This window comes from Carassius auratus, unplaced genomic scaffold, assembly GCF_003368295.1.
Source record: "Carassius auratus strain Wakin unplaced genomic scaffold, ASM336829v1 scaf_tig00215814, whole genome shotgun sequence".
In the NCBI taxonomy this organism is placed as follows: Eukaryota; Metazoa; Chordata; class Actinopteri; order Cypriniformes; family Cyprinidae; genus Carassius; species Carassius auratus.
In genome coordinates this window covers 22,190-36,897 of record NW_020528255.1, presented here as the reverse complement: position 1 = coordinate 36,897, position 14,708 = coordinate 22,190, and the positions used below count along the sequence as shown (strand labels likewise).

The 14,708-nt window shown below is 36.9% G+C and overlaps 1 pseudogene; it reads left to right on the top strand.

Annotated features, from left to right (window-relative positions):
* The first annotated feature begins 3,307 nt into the window (after nt 1-3,307).
* On the top strand, nt 3,308-14,651 carry LOC113095966 (protein sel-1 homolog 3-like; annotated as a pseudogene).
* Nucleotides 14,652-14,708: the final 57 nt, after the last annotated feature.

Genomic DNA, 14,708 nt, shown 5'->3' with positions numbered 1-14,708 from the left:
CCAAAGGCTTCCCTGTGAGGCCCCACTTCACTCCTGCATGGCCCCATTTCACGCTCTGAAGAGGGGGCCCACTCCCACGCACACAACGGAGGCAACAGAGTTCACGATGGGGGCGCATCTCCAGATGGAGTTCCTGATAGTCCTATATTAATGAAGAAGGTGTATACCATAGAGAAATCTGCCAGTATGAGCGAGATCCACGGCTCCCAGGCAGGGATGTCCATGTCAGAATCCTCACGCTCCTTAAGCCCAAACTCCACTGAGCCTGATACGCCATCCCCCATTGGACTGACTGGGGGCAAGGCTGGAAACCGCATACCCCAGATCTCCTCAAAAAAGAGCCCCTGGAGGAGGACAGTGGCTCCACAGGTGAAGACACTGACTCTGTTGCCAGTCGCAAGAAACACACCTTCAAGATCTTCAAAAAACAGAAGAAATAAGACAACTGGACAACAGTTTTGTTTTTCCCTTACTTTTCTTGTTGTATTGTTGATATAAATGTTTTTGATTTATGTTTTTCCCCAAGTTATGGCACAACCAAATTCCTTTCCAAGGTCTTTATAGAAATGTTTGCCTTTTCAGAGGAACACTTAGGAACAAGCATGGTTTTGGGGTAGGATGGGAACAATATACCAGTGGGAAAAGGGTGGAACTTTTTGGGGGGAATGTAATGCATTATTTATTCAGCAGGAGACAGTGCCAGACTTTCAAAGAAATCTTCCCTCTGATGGACGTTTCTTTCCATGTATAATCTGTATCAGTTTGCATGTCTTCGCCTTTGTTTGATTGAACTTTGAATGCACCTAGATGTTTGCTTGTTTCTTGTTCCCCCTTGCTTACAACACGAAATAGCCTGGTTCTTTTGTTTCTGTTAGCACACTCTAATGTCTTTCAAGATCAAAGTAATTGTCAGCGAAACGTTTAATGGTATTCTTGGATAAGTGTTTGTCGATTGGTCAGAGAAACCGTAAAAGGGCTGAACTATCAGTGTGAAACTCCCCTCAATTATGTTGCACTATCTCTTAATGTTGATGCATCGGTTTTGTAAAGAACATTTAGAATATGCTGGAATACGCACTAAAACGTTTACACAAACCATGACAATGAACGTATCTTCAAGGATTCAGGGATTTCTAGTATGTTGGAGAATTACACGATTAGAACATTTGATCATTGTTGATCATTCCGAATCATTTAGAAAATGCAAGATGGTCAATGAATATGCCGCATTAATGTTTTTTTGAGCATTTACTCTTAAACATGCCCCTGTTGACTGTTTCTAATGACATCATCCTAAATCCAAGTTCCCAAAAACAGTGAATTAACACTACACTTTGTTCAAATTATAGAGTAATTACAGTTTCAGCAGATCTTTTATTCAAAGTGCCAGACTAAAACCACCATCCAGAAAATGTATACACACTAAAGGTTTTGTTAGATCACTGATCTGAGATCTCATCTTAAATAGGTTTACTGTAAAGATGCAGATTTTCCTAATCATGGTGGAAGGGTGGGTCTACATCTGGCATTTTTGAAAGAGAGCTTGGATGTATTTTGTTAAGTCTCAATTTTTTTTGGACACACAATTCGTCGAATCCTTGATTTCAGGTGCTCTTTTGTCACTTTAAAGCTAGACCATACGCAATTGCTGTTATAATTGAGTGACTTGCCTTTAATGTTCAGAAGTTCAGGCAAACGGATTTTACAACTGTGCATTTTTTAAGGAAGTGGAGGCCAGTCTCTGTTCTTCTTGTGGTTTACATGGTCTTTTTTTTTTAATCCCAGTGTACTAAAAATTTCAAGCACACTTTCTGAAAAGAGAGGGGGTTAAGAATCAAAAGGCTTCGTGAGGGATGTCACTATGGCGTTTTATTTAATTTTTTTTTACTCACCGGCTTTAAAGGTCCTACGTATCCATGAACCTGGAGGCAAACCAAAGCAGTGCTGCACGAAACATGTCATTTCTTTTGTGAAAGATGGTACAAGACCACATCCAAATGTGTATCAACCAAATCAGTCTTTAACAGATATACAACTGTGCAGATGTTTTTCTTTTGCACGAAGAAGCTCTTTTGTCAGTTGAGTATGTCAGTGTGTGCGCATCAGTCCGGGTCCAGTAAAACTGCACTTTGCCGTGTTTGATGCATGTTCTCAACACCAGTTCTCAAACATGGACAGGGGAGAGACAGGAGCTGTTTTAGACTTCCGTTGCCCTTAATATATTTCTTCTCACTTCTTCTGTTTGAGCTATTTATGCCTATACTGTACATAAAGAGGTGAAGAAACAAAGTAAATTTATCATTTTGCATCTTCTGTAATGTTCAAAACTGTAGTCTTCAAATTTTATGGCACTCCTGCATGAAAGCAATAAATAAAAAAAATAAAAATAAATGAGTGAGTTTCCATTATTCCATTTTTTTTTTTTTTTTGCCAATAACCCATACAGTGGCCCCAAATATTTTGGTCTAACTAGCTAGCTATCATGCTGTCGATAAATAGTTATTTTAATATATTGATGTGTCTACTGTTCTAGATGTTGTTCTATCAGTTTATCTACTGTTCTATATTTCTGTCTGTCCTAGTTATTCAGAGTTCTAGTTATCTTTCTGTCGATATCTTGATCTATATGTTGTTCTATCTACTGTTTCTATCTCTCAGTCCTCAAACAAACAGATCTATTTGCAAAGTCCCATTTGCATATGCACATCATTTATGTCCTCGTATGAATCAGACAATGTGGAAACACTTCATTACCCAGAATGCCACTTCCTGTGTGGCTAACTTAGTTAAAATAACTTGAAACAAAGCTAATTCCTAAATTATAAAATTCAAGACATTCCCTGGCATATCCGCACGGGGCACAGTTATAGCATAATCTTAAAACTGCATTGGGTGTTTATTAATATATTGCACATCTATGAAAGCTGTACTATAATCCAAATCAAAATAAGGTTGTCCAGAAACGTATACATCACTTAACCTGAGAGTAATTATTCATGAGATATGCTAAGTTTGCGTTAGAGGGTGGAACTCCTCAGTTTTGTTTGCTTAAACTCTTACACCTGCAGCTCAAACAGGATGTTATCCGGGTACCTGCTTTGGCGTTGATCACATGAAATCCTGCACTGCAACGGTCTTTGATGCGGATATGGCGCAACCAGACAAATAACGCAACAATATGCGCGACTGTGCACAATGAACGCAGCAAAAAGCTTCATTTTAATCAGATGAAAGTTGCTTTGTTTAATCCTAATATTTTAATGATTGTTGGGTTTCGCGGAGGAATGATGGGAGATCTTCCAAAGAGATGTTCTGTTTGTGTTTGTATGTCATTATTTCTGTAAGTACAGTGAGTGCATTTCAGACGCAAATTCGAGGTAGACCTGTAGTTTACATCCATAACTTAATATATCTGTTGTATATTTGTTTATAAGCAGATGTCTTTACCTGGCTGTCTGAGCCGGTCCAGCAGCACAGGTAACGTGGCTCTTGTTGACGCACCTGGCGAGCCCGTCTCCAGCTGTCCTTTACGCGTAAAGTACAGCTGTTTTCAGTCGTCCGTTGTGCATGTTCAGGTTCTGGTTTCCCTTCGATACTGGATCTACCTCAGCCGTTTTCCACAAATCCTGGACCTGCGAGCCAGGACACTCCAGAACCCGCTTGGTAAACGTGCGTTTTCCTGACTGGCTTGTGTACCGACCTGACTGGATAATACACGGGTCTGACTGGGTTCTCAGCTGTTTATTGCGTGCTTGGATCGGACCGGATGAGTCCACCGGACCTGGCAGGTTTCCAGGAACCAGTGTGACGGTTCTCCTTGATATTCAATCACCACTGAGTCGACCCTTCAAACAGCACCAGCTTTGTGCCAAATGGGACACCGATTTGCTCTGGAGAGTCAGAAGAGATGACATGCCACAGTGCTTGGAGGAAAATGGTATTATACTATATGTGATATACATAAATGGCACAATAATGCCACTTTAAGTGTTTTTATTTGCAGTTTAAATCATAAAAAGTGCATTCTCTACAAGTTGTCACACTCTTTTCTTTAAGAGGTGGCATCTCTTCTCTCCACAATATATGCTTCTACTGGTGAACGTTATGGCATCATCAAAACCCTCCAGCCATTCAGAAATGAAGTTTTGGAAGGGCTGAGAATCAAATCCATATATTATCCCTGGTGGGAGCTTCTTTATTTCTACTAATTTGGCAACAAGGTTTAAGATTATCATTTAATTTGTGGAATAACTTCATGATTGTTGACTTTTTAGGTTTGCTGTTTCGCTTTGGGTTTTGGTGGAGAAACCTTGCAGTAACCCTTTATGTGGGCTTCTGCTGCACATTGATTCTGAAGATAATTATGTCACCCCTACAATGTTCCTCACCGACACTGGTAAGGTTATGAACCACTTATTTCTGTTTTTGATCAGTTACAAAATGTACCAAAATTTCCTGTGGCTCAGTGGTTGAGGATTGCATTATCAGCCCTAAAGGTCGTGGGTTAAATTCCCAGAGAACACACACACTGGTAAAAAATAAAATAAAATGAATAGCTTGAATAATAATAATAATATAGCTTGTGAGTCGCTTTGGATAAGAGTGTCTGCTAAATGCATAAATGAAATGTAAAATGTCTGATTTGTTCAGGTAAGATTCATGTCCAGGTGCATGGAGATGCCAGGTACTCCTCAGCGTTCCTTTCATCTTTTAAGGTTCCTCTTCATCAGTGGTGTCGAATCAGCCTGGAGATTCTGGGACGTGTAGTAAGTTTAAGGATGCATTCATGTGTAATGATCTCGTAGTATTGTTGGTGCACAAAGGCCACAGATTTGGTTCTCAAATTGTTTCAGAAATAGCTTATTGTTATCCTACAGGCGCCAATGGATTCAAAATGTAGTTTTGCATGAGAAAAGTTCAAGTTGGCAAATAAAGGTGCATTTATTTTTTTTTTTTTAATTAATAATAATTTTAGTGAAAAACAATATCTTATGTATCTGCATCTATAAAAGCATACACCTATGGATTTATTTATTTTTATACAATGTAACATTTATTCCAGAACATGTTGAAATAAAAAACATATTTATTTGGTTTAAAGTGGGCCTTAACATCATGTCTGAAAACTATTATATTTGCACACAGAGATGTCCTCGCTAATATTGTTAGCGAATACATTTTTTATATTTTGTAGTCCAGGCGTGTGCCCATATAATTTGTCTCTCAGTTGCAGTGACATTCCTACATTTCTCTAATTCACTTTGATTCACTATTCTTGTGCCAACTGATCCAGGCATTTGTGAAACTCATTTCCCCATATTTCCCTCTCCTGTAGGCGACAATTTCTATTGCATGTACGGAAGGGCAGCAGAAGTTTGTTAGCACAGCTGAGCATGTGTAAGAATCTTCCTTTAAAGCTGTAAAACTTAACATTTCACAATTGTTACATTTAAGAAAGATCTGGTGTTTTGGGCAGATTTGGCAAAAACATCATGTTGGAACGACACGCAAGGATATTTTGTGATTGGTGGAGGTAAATTTGTACGAGGCATTGAAGGATATTATGGACCAGCTACATATTATCGTATAGAAGGCCTCCCAGCTGACCAGGTAAGACATAATAGGATGTTTTGTTTATTATATTATATATTTATATTTATGCATATGGTTAATTATTCTTGGTAGTGACTTACATTGCGTTCAATATATATAATAATAACGTGTGTGTGTGTGTGTGTATACTACGATATTTTCCATCTCCACAGGCTGAGATTGACCCTCCTCCTGTAATCTCAAAAGTGAATATAACCGGATGGTTCCAGTCTTGTGAGAATTTCAAATCAGAGCTTTTTCTGTCTGCACTAGATGACTCTCTTTCTGTAAGGAGATCATCAGGTCAGTACCATGGATGTCCACTAGATGGGACTAGAGAGTAAAATATGTTTTTGTCATTGTCTCCAGTTTTTTTGTTTCACCACATCAATATTCACATGCAGACAGCTGTTTGGACACATACACAGAGCTGCAGATGAATCACAGTACTCTCAACTCAACAGAACAGTGTATGTTCTTTGAATCAAATCCTTACAGACGCCAAGCTGCACAGTTGACCAAACTACTATCACAGAAATATGGTACGATTGTATTTAAACAGTTTATTGATGGGTGTTCACATCATACACACTCTACTCTTTAAAAGTTTGGGGGTCAGTAATATTATATAAAGTTTATATTCTGTTATTGTTACCTGTTTTGTAGGCAGGGTGAATGCATCAGCTGTGGGAAGGATTCTGTATGCTCTAGTCCTCCGTAAGATCAGTACAGCTCACAGTCTGGATGTTATAACCAGGGTGATGCCTTTCCTGCTGCAATCTGGCTGTTTGGGAGACAATCGAGCACTGCATCTGGCCTCTGTACTGTACAGCAGTGGATTCGGAGTCAGGAGACAGACGTACAAGGTGTGTGTGTGTTTGTCTGGGATAATGTGGTTTCTCATGCATCAGTTCTACATGTCTAATCTGAACTCTGTGAAAGTGAATGAGGATTAGTAGTTCAACATGAAACCTGATGTGTGGCATCGCAGGCATGGCTGTTGGCCCTGCTGGCGGCTCAGAAGGACTGGAGGCTGGCGCTCTTACGTTTAGGGCACATGCATCATGTTGGTGACCTGGAGGTGACCCCTGACCGTGACCTTTCCTATGCTTATTACATTAACATCGCAAGACAAACCAGCATAGATCAGAAGAATCCCTCCCCACAGCAAGTAAGATAATTTTTTAAGTCTCTTTTTTGAAAACAGCACTCAAATTCGTCAAATCACGGAAGATGGTTAAAAAAAAAAAAAAAAAAAAAAAATATATATATATATATATATATATATATATATATATATATATATATATATATATATATACACATACATACTAGGGGTGTAACGATACGCGTATTCGTATTGAACCGTTCGGTACGACGTTTTCGGTTCGGTACGCGGTACGCATTATGTATACCGAACGGTTCGTTGGACTAATTCATTATATTAAAAAAAAAAAAAAAAAAAAGAGAAATATAATGATATGCGTTCAACAAGGTAGCCCAATAACCCAAACGACGTAACAGGCAACGCCCCTGACACTCCCGAAGAAGAAAAAAACACCATCTTATATGTTTATGTTAGGGTACTACTCAGTCAGGCGCTCGCTCACTCAGTACGCGCTGAAGGCTCGTTGCAAAATAGCCAATGCGTTTAACAAACTAGAAATGAGAAGATCCCCCAATAACCAACAGGTCTGGTGTTTGGGTGCACTTTGGATTCCCTTTAAGCTATAATGGTGATGGCAAGAGAGTGGTGGATAAAAAACAACGGTATGTCGCATCTGCAACATGACAGGGTACACCAGCGGGAATACAAAAAAAAAAAAAAAAAAAAAAAAAAAAACACCAGCGGGAATACTTGAAACATGTCAACTCATTTACGCTGACATCACCTTATTGTGTCAGTATCTGGGAAAAGACGAAAAAAATGAGAAACAAGCACGCAACAAACTATCCCTGCAGCATTTAGACACCGGTATTATAGCTTACAGGGAATCCAAAGTGCACCCACACCAGACCTGTTGGTTATTTTAGGATCTTATATTTCTGGTCTGTTAAATGCATTAGACATTTTGCAACGAGCCTTCAGCGCGTGCTGAGTGAGCGAGCGCCTTAGGGCCGTTCACATATCGCGCCTAAAAACGCGTGGAAAACGCTAAGCGCGTCTTTCTCCTCCTTTCCAAAGCGCTCGGGCAGAAGCGCTCATGAGGCGTCTGTCTTTGCTAAGCAACAATGACGTGCTCTCTCCATGAGACGCGGAAATTTCAGCGAAGGATAAATGGATTTGCAAGCTCTAAAAATCGCTTGCAGTAGCTCTGCTACTAAATTTATTTCAAAATTGCAATCCATATACAACTGTGAACAGCTGTTCCTTCATCTTGGCTGAGTTTTCAACGTTGTTACGGGAAAGGATGAAGCTGATTGGTTAGTTCTTGTCACATGACCCGCGGTGCGCTTGCAGCATTCTGAAAAGTTGAGATGTTTTTACATTTTGCTGTATCTAAAACGTACCGAACCGAACCGAACCGTGACATCAGTGTATCGTATCGAACCGAACCGTGAATTTTGTGAACCGTTACACCCCTAATACATACATATATAATATACATTTCTCTAGTTATATTTATATATTACAGTTGCTTTTACATTCTCTTGCAAATAATGAGAAACCATAGTTTTGAGATCACAAATGTTTTGCCAGAGAACAGTATAGTTTTGTGAAAATGTAATAGTTATTCATGGAAACGTGTATATATATTTGCGCAAAAACAATAGTTTTGTGAAAGAATGCTTTTTTTGCTGTGTGTGTGTGTGTGAGGATGCAATATATTTCTGTAAGAATAACACTACCATTTTGTAAAAAAATAAAACAATACAATGTTAGAATACAAAACAGCGCAAGAATACAATGTTTTTTTGGAAGGGAATGCAATCGTTTAGAGCAAAAAAAACGACACACATATTTTGCTAGAAATTGCAAAGTTTCTAAGGAGAATATAATTATTTTGTGAAAGAACACACTTGTTTTTGTGAAAGCAGTGGTTTTGCAGGAGAACGTAATAGTTTTGTGTGAAAATGCAATGGTTTTGTGTGGGAATACGTGCTTGCTTTGAGCAAGGGCAACATTTCTTAAGGGAGTATGATTTTTTTTTTTTCATCACCATGCCCCCTTAGGGGCTCAGTAAACTTCATCTTGTATTATTGGGGATAAATTAAATTTAACTTTTCAGTTTTAATACAGGGTTTAGAAAGAAAAATGAGGCTGTGAGGCACAGCAAAGCATTGAAAATGTTTTTTTATTTTTTTCCAGTCAGACTGTGCTTCATTGCATAAATGTGCTTCATTGCCTTTATTTTTCTTTGGCATCAAATTTAAGACTCTTTCAAGGTCATTATGAAATTAGATTCACATAAAAACTAACCCTTAAATTGAATGATGTGTTGTGTTGTGTTGTGCAAGGCAATTTGAATAGCTTTCTATTCTTCTCGGTAGACTTTTGTTGAGTTGATACGTTTAAATGATGAAGAGACCCTGAAGGCCCAAACCAATGAAAACCACGATCTGTTTCACTGGCTAAAGCTGCAGGCGCGAAGTGGAGTGGCTGAAGCTGAGGTATTAAAACATCCAGCTATTTTTTTTTATATATATGATAAAGTGCACCGAATGTTCCATTTTGATGTTACAGTATTTCTCTGTACTAATTATTACAGTTTAAAAAAACTTTCTATTTTAATATATTTTCAAAATGTAATTTATTGCTGATGCAAAGCTGAAATTTCAGCATCAGCACCTTCAGTAATCATCCTAATATTCTGACTGTGTAGCTCAAGAAATATTTCTTATGATATGAATTAATGTTGAAAACTGTTGTGCTGATTAATATTTCTGACATCAAACTTTTAAATGCTAGTTTATTTATTTACTTACTAATTTTTCTTTAGCAAGCAATGGGGCGCATGTTATTCTGGGGTCAGCAAGGAGTGTCTCCAGATATTCAGACAGCAGTGAAACACTATGAGAGAGGTGCAGTCAAACTCCATGACCCCGTGTCCATGTACGACTACGCCATTGTGCTCCTTACGGTCAGGATTCTTTGTCTTTGCTCTTATATGCAGTCCTGAATCTTCTGTGTGATTCTTGTGTGATGGTTTGTGAAGAATATTTGATTTGGCCAGCAGAGGGCAGTCTTGCAAAGTGTTTAAAATGAATGATGCTGAAGATAGGGGTTTAGAGGAGATCAAATGTACTAAAGATCATATCATATTTTCTTGTATTAACAGGGTCAAGGAGTTCCAAAAGATGTTCAGAAAGCAGTCACGTTCCTGAAGAAAGCAATAGAACAGGTATATCTTGCAGGTGCTGTGTAAAGTTTGTTTAAAACCAGGGGTTTTCAACCTGGTAAAAGAGGACTGGAAGGGGTGCTAGGGAGCTTGTGAAAAATGAAGGAAAATGTAGGTAAAAAAATAATACAAAGTGAATAATACAAAAATATGTAATTAGATATATTCATCAATGTATACAACATCTGACAATACAGTATTATGGTGAGAAAAAATTGGGATGCCAGGGGGTGCTAAGGGATAGGTGTAAAATTAAGATGAGAAAAAAAAGTATAAATAAAAACATTAAAATTATGTAATGTTTTTAATAGTACTGGGTAATGATTAATCACATCCAAAATAAAAGTTGTGTACATAAAATATGTGTAAATTTTGTGTATATGTATATAAATACACACGCATACATGTACATATTTAAGAATTATAAGGATATATTTATTTTCAATGTGATTAATCATTGCCCAGCACTAGTTTTTAAATAAGTTATGTAGTATTATTATTATTATTATGCACAGACACACACACTATATATAGATATATTCAATAAGTAAATAATAAATATATCTGACAATATAGTACTATAATGAGAATAGAAATGGGAACTAAAAACCTCCTAAATATGTTTTATAATATTTTCACAGTAAATACAAAAATAATAGGTCTTTATACATAAAATATGTAGTTGCCTTTTACATTTTAGGACTGGGGTTCCTCATATGATTTATTTATGTTTGAAGATGGAAAAAGCGTCTAGTTTTGTCTTCATTTCTTGTGTATATTCATGTTAATGGCATGAATGATGTCAAATGGCAACTGTACAGTACTTGTTTTGAAGTGAATTGTCATATTAAAGTGAGGCAACTAATTAATATAATTGGATTATTAAATGCAAGTGCATATGCTCTTAATGTATGTTACTGAATGTAATGGATCACTGTTTTTACTGACATATTTACCACTCAATACACGACCTGTATGTGATTTTTACACCCTGCAGGGGTTTGTTCCTGCTATCACTGCTCTGGGCTGGTACTACGAGCAGTATGAGAAGGATTACGAGAAGGCTGTACATCTGTGGGAAGAAGCTGATGCCAAAGGTCACCCTGATGCTGCTATAAATCTGGGAGTTTTCTACTCTCAGGGCCTTTATCCTGGACAACCTGCCGACCAGGTTAACACTCACACGCTGAAGTGCTTTTACACCTCATATTAATCAAATAAAGTGTTTCGTTAACTATGACTTTCCTTCTTCATCAGTTTAAGGCATATAAGTACTATTTAAAGTCAGCCCAGAGAGGACACTTGAACGGTGGCATTGAATTGGCTGATATTTGGATTCATGGGATTCCTGGACGAGTTGCCAGACGCCCGGCAGATGCTGTTCTGTATGTAACTCAAAATAATATTATGCATTATTAATATATATTTTAATGTAGATATAAAAGCAAGCTTCATCTGCCATTCATGAGCATCAAGCAACTTATCAAATTTGGCTCAAAAAAATCTGAATGTGCACATGTTCACTCATTGTGAATGGGCATGATGCCTCTGTTACCCATAATCCCCTAGTTGTTGAAGAGATTCAGTTTTTATTGTGTGGCACCAAGTTATTTCTAGCTCACATTTTGCTGTTGCATTAATAGGAAAGGAACTTTTCTCTTTCTCTTTGGACTTTAGTTGGGTTAAATGGGCGTCTGAACAGAATGGATATTTGGGAAAAGTCTTGAGGAACGGACTGAATGCCTATTTCAGAGGAGACTGGTAAACCTTTCAGTTTGAGTGGCCACCGAGATAAAGATGCAGATATGAATCTATAATACTCATAATATTCAATTACAGCATGAATACCCTTTTAGATTTCATTTACATTTGAAAAGGATGTTGCACTTTCTATTGTTTATTTCATCCTCTCTCTCTCTCTCTCTCTCTCTCTCTCTCTCTCTCTCATTGTTGCAGGATCATGTCTTTGATTTATTACCTGAGTGCTGCAGAGAGTGGATTTGAAGCAGCTCAGTTTAATGTGGCGTACCTGTGTGAACTCAACTCAGTGAGTCCATTCTAAACCGTTTCTTTAGATTCAGATGAACTTCTTCACTTCAGTGGCTTTGACAGATGTTTTATATATTGTAGGTCTCTCTGGATCCAGCGCTGGTGACTCAGTGCATGTTGAGATATTATAACATGTCAATACAGGCTCAAGATCCGGCTCCTTACGGTAATAAGGACTAAAATATAAATTCAAATTATGTGAAAATGTATTGTATATGTCTTTGTAAAAAGACATGTCGTGATTTGTTTTAAAATTATTTTTATTTATTTTTTATTTATTTACTTTTTATTAATGGGGAAAATATTTAAATTTTTATATTTTTTATTGAATTTTGTTTTACTTTTTTTCTGTATAGTTATTTTAATTAATTTATTTGTAATTACTGATATCTTTTTTATTTTTATATATATTAGGGTCTGTTCATTTTATATTTGATCTGAAAAGGTTGACAACTGCTGCAGTAGAATATAAAATGAATGTAATTTAGTGTGGGACAGAGTGGCAGTCATATATCTTTATATTGAACTGAAATGCTTGTTGTGAAGGGCACCTGAGGTTTGACTCTGTCCTGCGTCAGTGCATCAGTACATGTGCTCTTTCTCAAGCTCCCTGTAGCTTAAGCTGGAGTCTCTGCATGCGGTGATGGATGTTTGTTTCCCTCTCAGCTTTGATCAGAATGGGAGATTTGTTCTGTGGCGAACAGGCTTTGGGCAGAAAAGAGGTTTCTGATGCCGCCGAGCTGTACAAGCAAGCAGCTCTCAAGAATGAACCGCAGGTACCTGTATCAGCAAATGGACTGAAGTGTAACCTTGAATGATCAGGAATCATCATTTATAATAAATATGTGATTTCAACTGTGTGTGTATATATATATTTATATATATATATATATATATAAGTAAACAATAGCCCAAGTTTATTTATTTAATAATTTTTTTCATTTGTTCATACAAGGTATGTTTGTCATTCTAATAAAATATATTGTTTTTGTTTTAACAAGCTGTATTTGTTCTAACAAGCTTTGTTTATTTGTCTTAGTTTTTAAGTTTTTGTTTATTTGTTATAACAAGTGAAAAGTTTCTTTTAACAAACAGTAGTTTATTTGTTCTGAGGAACATGAAAGTTGATCTCTTCTAACAAGCTGTGTTTGTTGTTCTAAAATATAGTAAGTTTTTGACTGTTTTATGTGTGATTTTTCTACAAGTGCTATTTTGATTTAACAGCAGTATTTGTTTATTTATTCATTCGTTCTAATGCACAATATTTAACTTTTTTTGTTGTTGCTTTATTCATTTTATTATTATTATTATTATTATTATTATTATTATTTGTTTTGCTTTTTGTTGTTTTTTGTTTTTGTTTTAAATTTCACTGAATTAATTTATCTCCTCAGGGTTGGTATAATCTTGGCCTGCTTGTGCAAAGCGGAGAATCTCTGCCGTTTAGTGTGCTTTCTGAGCTCAATTTGCTCCACCTTCACTTAACAGACCGACAGATGCTTCTCAGCACCCTGTACCAAAGGTAAGACAACACCACAATCATGAAACATCCAGACTGCCATTATCTTATTATATATTGTTCTAACAGTCTATTACAGCATATGTATATATTTTCCATAGATGTAGAGAGACCAATAGCACAGATGCCTACCTGCCCTGCACACTGGCACTGTTCAGCGCACACCTGCAATCTTTACAACTACATCAGGATACTGCAGTAAAGGTCTGTCTGTTCTTGTCTTTAAAGTAGAAATATTGATTTTTGGCTGTCTGGACCAAAAGTGTACTGTAGCATTGAACATTTAATGGAATTATAAAGCAGTCAGTCAGTCAACCACAAAAAAACAAAAAACAAAAAACAGCCTGGATGAACTCCTTGTTGTTTAATTTGCTTATTAGTGTATAATCGCCTCATGGGGAAGCTCCTGTGGTTACTGTGTTAACATCATAATGATTCGTCTCTGAGATTGTCTAATGATGAGAGGCTAATTTTCACAAGTAGATGTTTCCTCTGTTCCTGTAGCTCATTGCCACAGTTTCGGCTGCTGTCGGAGCTCTCTCTTTTGTATTTGGACTAATTAAATGGAGGACAACACCACTCCACCAAACATCTCAATCTCAAGCATCTGCTTCCAGCCAAACTCAAGAGGAGGAATCCTAAAGAAAACTGCTAGATAACTCTTATTATTGTTTATACACAAGTCTCAATATTCTCTGTGCACTTGTTTAATCCACGTTTTTATGCCACTAAGAGATGCAGTATAATTACAAAATGCAGTATAACTTGAAATTGAAGCACAATCTGACATGTAATTATACAGGGATGTATGTTGCATTTCTATTCTGGTGAACTTCAAGAGATCACCCAAAAATTACAATCCTGTCATTTATTCACCAAGTTGTTCCAAACCTGTATGAGTTGAAAACAAAAAAGACATTTTTTAGAACACTGGTAATCAAACAGTTTCAGGTAGCTATTGACTTCCATACTATGGGGGGAAAAATACTATGGAAGTCAATGGCTACCAGCAACTGTATTTACAAAAAGTCTTCAAAGCATCTTTTTTGCTCATCAGAAGAAAGAAACTCATACAGGGTTGGAACAACTTAAAGGTGAGCAAATGATAACAGAACTGGTTTTTTTTTTTTTTTTTTTTTTTTTGGTAAACTATGCCTCTAATAGTTTTTTTTTTTTTTTAAAGCAAAGCAACAGATTTATTTGTAAAT